The sequence below is a fragment of the Procambarus clarkii genome, chromosome 24 (genome assembly GCF_040958095.1).
Source record: "Procambarus clarkii isolate CNS0578487 chromosome 24, FALCON_Pclarkii_2.0, whole genome shotgun sequence".
NCBI classification, from domain to species: domain Eukaryota; kingdom Metazoa; phylum Arthropoda; class Malacostraca; order Decapoda; family Cambaridae; genus Procambarus; species Procambarus clarkii.
Window position 1 is genome coordinate 25,304,120 of NC_091173.1, and position 12,309 is coordinate 25,316,428.

The 12,309-nt window shown below is 43.4% G+C and overlaps 1 protein-coding gene across 1 annotated transcript in view; it reads right to left on the bottom strand.

Moving 5' to 3' along the window:
* The window catches only part of LOC123761592 (uncharacterized), a 338,154-nt gene extending 330,699 nt beyond the window's left edge, over positions 1 to 7,455 (bottom strand). The window contains exon 1 of the mRNA XM_069330756.1: positions 7,298 to 7,455. The gene's annotated coding sequence lies outside the window, so the exon portion shown is untranslated. The remainder of the gene's footprint in view (positions 1 to 7,297) is intronic.
* Between the last annotated feature and the right edge of the window lie 4,854 nt (positions 7,456 to 12,309).

Here is a 12,309-nt window from a genome sequence, read left to right on the forward strand (position 1 = left end):
CTGGTGACTTCACGCCAATCGGAGGTCTCACCCCTCACCGTAACTCTCTGCTTCCTATTGCTTAGGTTCTCCCTTATCCACTGGAGCACCTTACCAGCTACACCTGCCTGTCTCTCCAGCTTATGTACCAGCCTCTTATGCGGTACTGTGTCAAAGGCTTTCTGACAATCCAAGAAAATGCAGTCCGCCAAGGCCTCTCTTTCTTGCTTAATCTTTGTCACTTGGTCGTAGAATTCTATTAAGCCACTCAGGCAAAATTTACCCTCCCTGAACCCATGTTGGCGATTTGTCACGAAGTCCCTTCTCTCTAGATGTGTTACCAGGTTTTTTCTCACGATCTTCTCCATCATCTTGCATGGTATACAAGTCAAGGACACTGGGCTGTAGTTCAGTGCCTCTTGCCTGTCGCCCTTTTTGTATATTGGGACCACATTCGCCACTTCCATATTTCTGGTAGGTCTCCCATCTCTAGTGACTTACTATACACTATGGAGAGTGGCAAGCAAAGTGCCTCTGCACACTCTTTCAGTACCCATGGTGAGATCCCATCTGGACCAACAGCCTTTCTAACATCCAGATCCAGCAGGTGTTTCTTGACCTCCTCTCTCGTAATTTCGAACTCTTCCAAGGCCGCCTGGTTTACCTCCCTTTCTCCTAGCACAGTGACCTCACCTTGTTCTATTGTGAAGACCTCCTGGAACCTCTTGTTGAGTTCTTCACACACCTCTTTGTCATTCTCTGTATACCTGTCCTCGCCTGTTCTAAGTTTCAATACCTGTTTTTGCACTGTTGTTTTCCTTCTGATGTGACTGTGGAGTAGCTTTGCTTCGGTCTTGGCTTTGTTTGCTATATCATTTTGAAAACTTTTCTCTGCTTCTCTTCACACCCTTACATACTCATTCCTTGTTCTCTGGTATCTCTCTCTGCTTTCTGGTGTTCTGTTATTCCGGAAGTTCCTCCACGCCCTTTTGTTCAGTTTCTTCGCTTTTGTACATGCCCTATTATACCATGGATTCTTCTGCTGCTGCTCGGATTTTTCCCTTTGGGCCGGGATGAACCTGTTTACTGCCTCCTTACACTTTTAGGTAACATAGACCATCATACCCTGTACAGACTTATCTCTGAGGTCTGTGTCCCAAGGTATTTCCCTTAGGAATCTTCTCATCTGTTCATAATTCCCCTTTCGGTATGCCAGCCTTTTGATTCCTAGTTCTTTTTTGGGGGAGATAATTTCTAGCTCTACCAGGTACTCAAAGTTCAATACACTGTGGTCACTCATTCCCAAGGGCGCTTCCATCGTAACTTCCTTTATATCCAACTCATTTAGGGTGAATATCAAATCAAGCATTGCTGGTTCATCTTCTCCTCTCATTCTTGTTGGTTCCTTGATGTCCTGGCTTAGAAAGTTTCTTGTTGCCACGTCCAGCAGCTTAGCTCTCCATGTTTCTGATCCTCCATGCGGGTCTCTTTTCTCCCAATCTATCTTCCCATGGTTGAATTCTCCCATAATTAGTAGTCCAGATCCATTCCTGCTAGCAACAGAAGCTGCTCTTTCTATTATGTTAATGGTGGCCATGTTGTTTCCATCATATTCCTGTCTGGGTCTTCATTCAGGGTCTGGGTGTGTGTATGTGTGTGTGTGTGTGTGTGTGTGTGTGTGTGTGTGTGTGTGTGTGTGTGTGTGTGTGTGTGTGTGTGTGTGTGTGTGTGTGTACTCACCTATTTGTGCTTGTGAGGGTTGAGCTTTGGCTCTTTGGTCCCGCCTCTCAACTGTTAATCAATTGGTGTACAAATTCCTGAGCCTACTGGGCTCTATCATATCTACATTTAAAACTGTGTATGGAGTCAGCCTCCACCACATCTCTGTACTCACCTAATTGTGCTTGCAGGGGTGGAGCTCTGGCTCTTTGGTCCCGCCTCTCAACAGTCAATCAACAGGTGTACAGGTTCCTGAGCCTATTGGGCTCTATCATATCTACACTTAAAACTGTGTATGGAGTCAGCCTCCACCACATTACTTCCTAATGCATTCCATTTGTCAACCACTCTGACACTAAAATAGTTCTTTCTAATATCTCTGCAGCTCATTTGGGCACTCAGTTTCCACCTGTGTCCCCTAGTGCGTGTGCCCTTGTGTTAAATAGCCTGTCTTTATCTACCCTGTCGATTCCCTTCAGAATCTTGAATGTGGTGGTCATGTCCCCCCTAACTCTTCTGTCTTCCAACGAAGTGAGGTTTAATTCCCGTAGTCTCTCCTCGTAGCTCATACCTCTCTGCTCGAGTATTACTCTGGTGGCAAACCTTTGAATCTTTTCCAGTTTAGTCTTATGCTTGGCTAGATAAGGACTCTATGCTGGAGCCGCATACTCTAGGATTGGTCTGACATATGTGGTATATAATGTTTTGAAAGATTCCTTACACAAGTTTCGTAAGGCCGTTCTTATGTTAGCCAACCTGGCATATGCTGCTGATGTTATCCTCTTGATATGAGCTTCAGGGGACAGGTCTGGCGTGATATCAACCCCCAGGTCTTTCTCTCTCTCTGACTCCTGAAGTATTTCATCTCCCAAATGATATCTTGTATCTGGTCTCCTGCTGACTACCCCTATCTTCATTACAATACATTTGCTTGGGTTAAACTCTAACAACCATTTATTCGACCATTCCTGCAGCTTGTCCAGGTCTACTTGAAGCCTCAAGCTGTCCTCCCCTGTCTTAATCCTTCTCAAATTTTGGTGCTGTCAGCAAACATTGAGAGGAATGAGTCTATACCCTCTGGGAGATCATTTACGTACATCAGAAACAGGATAGGTCCGAGTACAGAACCCTGTTGGACTCCACTGGTGACTTCATGCAAATCTGAGGTCTCACCCCTCACTGTAACTCTCTGCTTCCTATTGCTTAGGTACTCCCTTATCCACTGGAGCGCCCTACCAGTTACTCCCGAATGTTTCTTCAGCTTATGCATCAACCTTTTATGGGGTACTGTTTCAAAGGCTTTCCGACAGTCCAAAAAAATGCAGTCCGTCCACCCTTCTCTTTCTTGCTTAATATTTGTCACCTGGTCATAGAATTCTATTAAGCCACTCAGGCAAGATTTACTCTCCCTGAACCCATGTTGGCGCTTTGTCACGAAGTCCCTTCTCTCCAGATGTGTTACCAGGTTTTTTTCTCACGATCTTCTCCATCACCTTGCATGGTATACAAGTCAAGGACACTGGGCTGTAGTTCAGTGCCTCTTGCCTGTCGCCCTTTTTGTATATTGGGACCACATTCGCCACTTCCATATTTCTGGTAGGTCTCCCATCTCCAGTGACTTACTATACACTATGGAGAGTGGCAAGCAAAGTGCTCCTGCACACTCTTTCAATACCCATGGTGAGATTCCATCCGGCCCAACAGCTTTTCTCACGTCCAGCACCAATAGGTGCTTCTCGACCTCATCTCTTGTAATTTCGAACCTTTCCAAGGTAGCCTGGTTTGCTGCCACCTCTCCTAGCGCCGTGACTTCTCCTTGTTCTATTGTAAAGACCTCCTGGACCCTTTTGTTGAGTTCTTCACACACCTCTTTGTCATTTTCTGTGTACCTGTCCTCACCCGTCCTAAGGTTCATCACCTGTTCCTTCACTGTTGTCTTCCTCCTGATGTGACTGTGTAGTAGCCTTGGTTCGTCTAGGCTTTATTAGCTATATCATTTTCATACTTTTTCTCAGCTGCTCTTCTCACACTAACATACTCGTTCCTGGTTCTCTGGTATCTCTCTCTACTTTCTGGTGTTCTGTTATTACGGAAGTTCCTCCATGCCCTTTTGTTTAGCTCCTTTGCTTTCATACATTCCCTATTAAACCACAGATTCTTCTTTTGCTTCTCTGTTTTTTCCTGTCGGGCCGGGACAAACCTGCTTACAGCCACCTGACACTTTTGGGTGACATAGTTCATCATGTCTTGTACGGACTTGGTTCTGAGTTCTGTGTCCCATTGTATATCCCTTAAGAATTTATTCATCTCCTCATAGTTTCCCTTTCGGTACACCAGCCCTTTGTTTCCCAGTTCTTTTTGGGGGGAGATATTTCCTAGCTCAACCAGGTACTCAAAGCTCAATACACTATGATCACTCATTCCCAAGGGGGCTTCCAACTTAACTTCCCTTATATCCGACTCATTTACGGTAAATATCAGATGAAACAAGGCTGGTTCATCCCCTCCTCTCATTCTTGTCGGTTCCTTGATGTGTTGACTTAGAAAGTTTCTTGTTGCCACGTCCAGCAGCTTAGCTCTCCATGTTTCTGGTCCTCCATGCGGGTCTCTGTTCTTCCAATCTATCTTCCCATGGTTGAAGTCTCCCATAATTAGTAGTCCAGATCCATTCCTGCTAGCAACAGAAGCTGCTCTTTCTATTATGTTAATGGTGGCCATGTTGTTTCCATCATATTCCTGTCTGGGTCTTCTTTCAGGGTCTGTGTGTGTGTGTGTGTGTGTGTGTGTGTGTGTGTGTGTGTGTGTGTGTGTGTGTGTGTGTGTGTGTGTGTGTGTGTGTGTGTGTGTGCTTGCGTGCGTGCGTGCGTGCGTGCGTGCGTGCGTGCGTGCGTGCGTGCGTGTGTGTGAAAGAGAGAGAGAGAGAGAGAGAGAAACAGACGCGGTCGGGAGGTGGGTCCTTGGTGCGGTCCAGGAGACTGTGCTTTGCGTGTGTCGTGTGTGAATACTCGGTGATCGTTGTGGATAGTCTACCGACAGTGAGAGCCGCGTTCCCTTAATGATTTTGCGCTGTGTATTTACTGTGTGACCTAGGTAACGCCAGGCGCGGGCAGACCGCCTCCCTCTACCCCCCCCCCCCTCTCATGCCGAGTCCCACGGGTCAGGTCAGCTGACTGATCTTTCTCTCTCTCTGTTCATATCAAAACCATATTAAGATCTTGAAACCTAGATCTGTCTCTGGATATCTTCCACAGTATTTATGTTGTGTTTTTTGTTATACTACAAGGAAAAAAGAGTTTGTTGAGTGCAAGGAGGATAACTGTCTTAACATTTGCCATACACAGTGCAAGACAGAAACTGACTTCTGCTGTACTCAAGTGCCAGATAACAGGACCCAGCGGGGGATTGTTGATCCTGGGGAGTATGTCACGGTATCTGACTTTGCTACACAGCGAGACCTGAATAATTCCAACCTAGCACACACATGTACTGATCAACAGAATGCTTTTGTTAAGTTTTACAAACTCTCTCAGAAGTATCTCCAACATAGGGAGGCTCTGATTGACATTCTGGGGCTCATTGACTCCTTCAAGGCAGTGTGCGAAAATCAGAACACAGTTTCAACAAAGGACTCAAGCTGCTCTGCACAAAGCGTCGAGGTTGACAGTTTCTGGTCTAATCACATTGCTAGCAACTCCGAGGCTAAAGCTTGGTGGGAATCTATCCAACGTAAAGCTTCACAAGGAGCCTCAATCCACAACTCCGACTCTGCAAATCCTGCTGCAGGTCTTCCAGACAAATCTTTGTGGCAGCCAACACCTTCTGACACCTACCGAATAAATGCACAGCGTTCATATATAACACCCAGTGTGACTTCCACTCCTAACAATTCAGACACACTGGTACCTACATCTGCACCTGTCAATCAACAGGTGACCACAGCACGTGTACAAGGGCCAAATCAAAACTCTACCATCCAGAATAGGCCTAGAGGGAGTGGGCATAGGCGGGGGTACCCTAACCAGCGTCCTCGGCCTCCACTTCCTCAGCCACAACATAACCAGGCACTGCATCACCAACCTCAACAAGGCCGTATACAACAACACCAGCAGCACACTCAGCACGGGTCTCAACTCTTGAATCGGTGGCTTAGCTCTGGCAGTCAAATTCCCAGCATCATAATAAGGCCTTGCTCTAAATGCAATCGCAGAGGGCATGCGGCTGAAAGGTGTCAGAGTGTTCTCAGGTGCAATCACTGCCACCGAAGAGGTCATCAAGAGGACTCATGTCGAACCAAAATGGATCTGGATAGGCAGGAACAAATGTTTAGAGATCTTATCTTGGATCAATTTAAATTAAGAAATACTCAGACTTAGTGCATACCCTTTCTTGTCAGCACCCTTACTATCCATACCCAAGCTCTGCAGGTGGCGCTGGGCCTTACTTAGCACAGCAGATTTACACACCACAAGCACACACACCAGCTACGAGGTCTGCCACCATACACAGCTGCTTTCTGAAGCAACACGCAGACATGAAGTGTCTTCGTGTTCAGAATCGATCGATATTCTACATCGATCAGAATACTGGCTGTCAAAATCAGGGGCTCCATTACCGTTGTTGGCGATCTCTCACACAGTCTCGTGAACACTTATCGTCCTGCTGTGGTTGTGTGCTAGATACATTTCTAGATGACAGGACTTCTGAGAACTTTGCTACAATTGTCGGTTATACCTCATGGTTGCACCGAGACAGGCTGGGTCTAGGAGGAGAAGGGGGAAGGGGGGGTTGTAGTGTGCCATCTAGTGCATGCACCCCTTTCCTGGATCGCCTGACCACCCCCCCCCCCCCATCATTCATCAAACTGTTGGACAAAGTCTCTAGTCTTAACCAAGTCTGGTGGGATTGTTCTGAACATTAGAGCATGCAACACCATCAGGATGTTGGTGGTCTTACTGTTATGTACAAGTCCAACATCTTTAAAGTTCTGCACCTGACCCAACTCCGTTTACTACTAGTAATTGCCACCCGTAGCACCAGGTCCTCAACCTTAAAAGTCTCCTGCTGGTTGTGCCTTTTTCAAGAACATCACAACAACAGTGATCATTCACTCTTACGCTGACTCGCATCTGGAACTTGTTCGCTCAACAAATTGATACAAAGGAGATCAGGTCCACTGATGACATGAAGGCTCTGGTACACAGATGGCTACAGGCTCATCCTGTTCCTTATATGATTGTTACCTAATGTTGTTAATGAATAAAGGCTATTCCTACTGATGCATATAACAAACTCATGAAATAAATGGGCCTCTAGGAGTAGGTTTAACTTAGCTGAGGTATGATTACAGCTCTTGCTTACAATTTCATCAGGATCCTTATATGATAGTTTCCTAGATGATAGTTTTAAAGTACATTCTCATGAAATAAATGAGTTTTTAAGAGCAGGCTTCAGATGAGCTGAGGTAGGATAACAGCTCTTGCTTGCAGCTTCACAAGGTACGTCATTTGACAGCCCTTATGAACCCCAGTCGTAGTTTAAAAACCAAAACAAAAAATAGCTATTAAATACATCTTGCTACAATTATGAGTGGAACACTTACCTAATACATGTTGGTGAGGTGCAGTGGTAGAGTGTGAGAGCAAGACAAGAGTGTGTGTGTGACCACGGGCTGTGTGGCGGCGTCTGGGGCGGCGACGGCGCGTCACTCGCACCTCCGCCGGCCGCCTACACTTACCAAACACTCCATTATCCTTCACTTTATATTTCTATAAACATGTAACATAAGTATTACATTCAGAAATATTACGCATATGTCTACGACATTTATAATGATACAATTTAGTAAAACATTCAATAATACTTAACCTATTATAACTGTTAAAATATAAATGTACCTAAAGAAGTGTTAGTTTGGTGGGTGCACAGCGTATCTTAGTCCTGTACTGGACGCGGTCTGTCTCACGGTCCTGGCCACATACGTGTGTGGATGTCTTACACACTCATAACTATATATATATATATATATATATATATATATATATATATATATATATATATATATATATATATATATTTATATTATATATATATATATATATATATATATATATATATATATATATATATATATATATATATATATATATATATATATATATATATATATATTAAATACATATTAAATATATATTATATATATATATATTTATTTATATATACATATATGTATATATACATATACATATATGTATATATACATATACATATATATATATATATGTCGTACCTAGTAGCCAGAACGTCGTATTCGGCCTAAAATGCAAGGCCCGATTTGCCTAATAAGCCAAGTTTTCCTGAAATAATATATTTTCTCTAATTTTTTTCTTATGAAATGATAAAGCTACCCATTTCATTATGTATGAGGTCAATTTTTTTTTTATTTGAGTTAAAATTAACGTAGATATATGACCGAACCTAACCAACCCTACCTAACCTAACGTAACCTATCTTTATAGGTTAGGTTAGGTTAGGTAGCAGAAAAAGTTAGGTTAGGTTAGGTAGGTTAGGTAGTCGAAAAACAATTAATTCATGAAAACTTGGCTTATTAGGCAAATCGGGCCTTGCATAATAGGTTGGGAAGTGCGTTCTGGCTACTAGGTACGACATATATATATATATATATATATATATATATATATATATATATATATATATATATATATATATATATATATATATATATATATATATACACACACATCTATAGCCATCCATCAATTCATCCATGTATCCATCCATATACCATTCTTTCCAACTATATATCCATCTTTCGATTCATATATCCATCTATATATCCACCTATTTATTTATTCTACTAACCATACATTCCTCTAGCAATCTATCCATCCTACTATCCATCCTACTATCCATCCATCTATTCATCTATCTATCCATCTATCTATCCATCGATAAGTCCATCTTTAAGTCCATCTATTCATGCATCTGTCCATCCATATATCTATCATGTATCTATCCGTCCATCTGTGCTGCCATCTATCCATCAATCTATATACCTATTTAGTTTTCTATATATCTATCATTTAGCTTTCTATCCGTTACGCTTTCTATTTATTTATCTATCCATCTAGTTTTCTATCCATTTACCTACTCATCTTTCTGTCCATGTATCCATCCAACTATTTTTCCGTCTATCTCTTCGTCTATCCATCCATCTATCCACGTACTTATATCTACCCATCAATTCATCCACCTATTTATCAGTTTATCTACTGTCTATCTCTCTCTGTCTCTGTCTGTCATCTTGAACCTAAACTAAAAGTACAGCATATACCGCTGAGTATACACTGATAACTAAGGTATATAATATCGGTATACATATCCTGTGATAGCATCTTACTGGTCAGGGGGGCCAGATTCACGAAAGCACTTACGAACCTGTACATCTTTTCTAAATCTTTGGCAGCTTTGTTTCTAATTATTAAACAGTTAATGAGCTACGAAGCACCAGGAGGCTGTTTATAACAATACCAACAGTTAAATGAGAAGTTTTCATGCTCGTAAACTATTTAATAAATGTAACCAAAGCCGTCAAAGATTGAGGAAAGATGTAAACATTCGTAAGTGCTTGCGTAAGTGTTTTCGTGAATCTGGCCCCAGGTTTTGGAGAGTGAAAGTATTCTTAACGTCGGCTTAGGATTCATAGAAAATGCAGGTTTTGGAGAGTGAAAGTATTCTTAACGTCGGCTTAGGATTCATAGAAAATGGTCATAATAATATTATAAGAAAACGGAAAACTTTAAAACATAAACAAATATTTTTCACAGTGTGCCTCTATTAATGCCAAGAAAAACCCACAGTCAACTTTAAGTGGAGGATAAGTAACAGGATCAAGCTGAGACGGATCGCAACTTCAGCCTCAATATCAACTCGCCATTGGGACGTTCCACTGAAAAAAATCAAACAGCGGCTGCCCTTTATGAACGGTGGCAGCAACACCACCAGCAGTCACAGCAGGAGACGCAGCAGCTGCCCGTCATGAACGGTGGCAGCAACACCAGCAGCAGTCACAGCAGGAGACGCAGCAGCTGCCCGTCATGAACGGTGGCAGCAACACCAGCAGCAGTCACAGCAGGAGACGCAGTGGCTGCCCTTCATGAACGGTGGCAGCAACACCAGCAGCAGTCACAGCAGGAGACGCAGTGGCTGCCCTTCATGAACGGTGGCAGCAACACCAGCAGCAGTCACAGCAGGAGACGCAGCGGCTGCCCTTCATGAACGGTGGCAGCAACACCAGCAGCAGTCACAGCAGGAGACGCAGCGGCTGCCCGTCATGAACGGTGGCAGCAACACCAGCAGCAGTCACAGCAGGAGACGCAGCGGCTGCCCTTCATGAACGGTGGCAGCAACACCAGCAGCAGTCACAGCAGGAGACGCAGCGGCTGCCCTTCATGAACGGTGGCAGCAACACCAGCAGCAGTCACAGCAGGAGACGCAGCGGCTGCCCGTCATGAACGGTGGCAGCAACACCAGCAGCAGTCACAGCAGGAGACGCAGCAGCTGCCCGTCATGAACGGTGGCAGCAACACCAGCAGCAGTCACGGCAGGAGACGGAGACGCAGCGGCTTCAAGAGCAGCTCCAACATGAGAAAAAATCAACCGGTGACATTGCAGGGCTGCTCAAGTGCATGAGGGAACTTGTAAACGGGGACTGACACCCACCCACCCCTGACCCCCCTTCAACCCCTGAACCCTCCAAACAAGTGTTCCCTTGCCAATCTGGTGAAACTTCTAGTGATCTTGAATCTTTGATTGGAGGAAGCCGTCCACGCAGATTAACTGCTAAAGCTGTGCTAAGCTATACTGAACACAACTCTATAGATAACAGACAGACAAAGTGTACTAAACAATTGGAGGCAAATGTGTTATATTAATAATATGCTAAGAAATGATCCTGGACTTATATCGCAGTGAAATAGATAATATATATTAAGTAGACTAATAATATCAATCTATATAATGCTTACTGTAAACGCACAAATAACTAAGTTATCCATCTTAGCTGTAACATTGCATCCATCAAGAGAAGGTTCTGTGATTTACATCACAAAGTAACAACTGAACACATCAATATTGTATGTCTCCAGGAGTGCAGAGTTCCCGCAAGATCCTCACCCTCGAAATTGCCTCATTTGTTTCTCACTGCTTCATATCCTGTAACTCTTGCATTCTATACATCAAACAATCCCTCCCCCATCAACTTCTGCCAGAAAAACAAAGTGCGGGTCAACAGTATCATGGAGTGAGGATCTATGTGGGCAACTTTGTCCTCAAAGTATTTAATCTATATGCTCCAACAGGAAAGTTAAATTATATTGATCTTCCGGCCTGCGCTCAAGCAGAGCCCACCATCATTCTTGGTGACTACAATTTATTTATTTATTTATTTATGCATATTCAAGAATGTACATAAGGAATGTGAGGATACAAATATGGTAATTACAGTCTTGTAAAGCCACTAGCACGCGCAGCGTTTCGGGCAGGTCCTTAATCTAAGAAAATTTTAAGGAGGTAAATACTTGCAAAATTTATAGACAAAAAAATGATAACAGATTACATGGAATGAAAAAAAAAAGATGAGAGAAAATTATAGGTACAGTATATTAAAGCACATAGGTAGCTATGATTGATTGCAATGACAGCTTAAAATGGTAGTTGACAACAAATTGGTAGACACAATGCTAGACACAAGGACATTGGTGGCTCCCGCTTCAGTAACGGGAATGGGAATCAACTGCTGTCGCTACTAAATAGTCGGAACGATATGAAAAGTAATAAACACCATGCCTATTACAATGACCCCAAATTGCGTGCTTTGAAACGCACTGCCAGACGAGTTGGGCTTGCATATAGGGAAACACGTACGCCAGCTATTCTCAAGTTCTTTCAGAGAGCCCTAGCCAAGGCGAGGGAGCGCATGACAGAGCTCAGGCAAGATAACTGGGAAAGTTTTGTTAACAGTCTCTACTCTCCCCCTCCCCCCCCCCCCACCTCCTCAGGCAGGCAACTCGTGATTCGTGACGTTTATGTATAAGTGTCAGAGATTGTACCTCGGGCTAAGTTTACACATAGTTGATAGAAGAAAGCACACAGTCATTTTGCTTTCAGATGCTTTGCGAGAGTGTACGGGAGTGCACGCACTATGGCTTTCTTAAATATGGGAGCTAGATGTTGTTGGTTGGTGTCTATGAAATACAGACACCCTCAGCGTTCCAGAAAACTTATGGGTGGCCTCCGTAGCATTACTGGGAAAATAGTTATAGCATTTACATAGTTTTAAGCTCCTGTGCCTTGAAGACAATGGGCCAGGGAGTGAGGGGGAATCATAATGGTTCCCCTGGCCTTAGTGTAAACATCGCCGACAGGTTGTGACGTCAAAGTGTCATGTGATTCTTATTGGTAGAGGCACCTATGGGCCTCCATGATAGCCAGAGACACAGACAGATATAGAAGGATAGATAGGTGGATGTATATATAGATGGATAGATAAGTGGATGTATATATATATAGATGGATAGATAGGTGGATGTATAT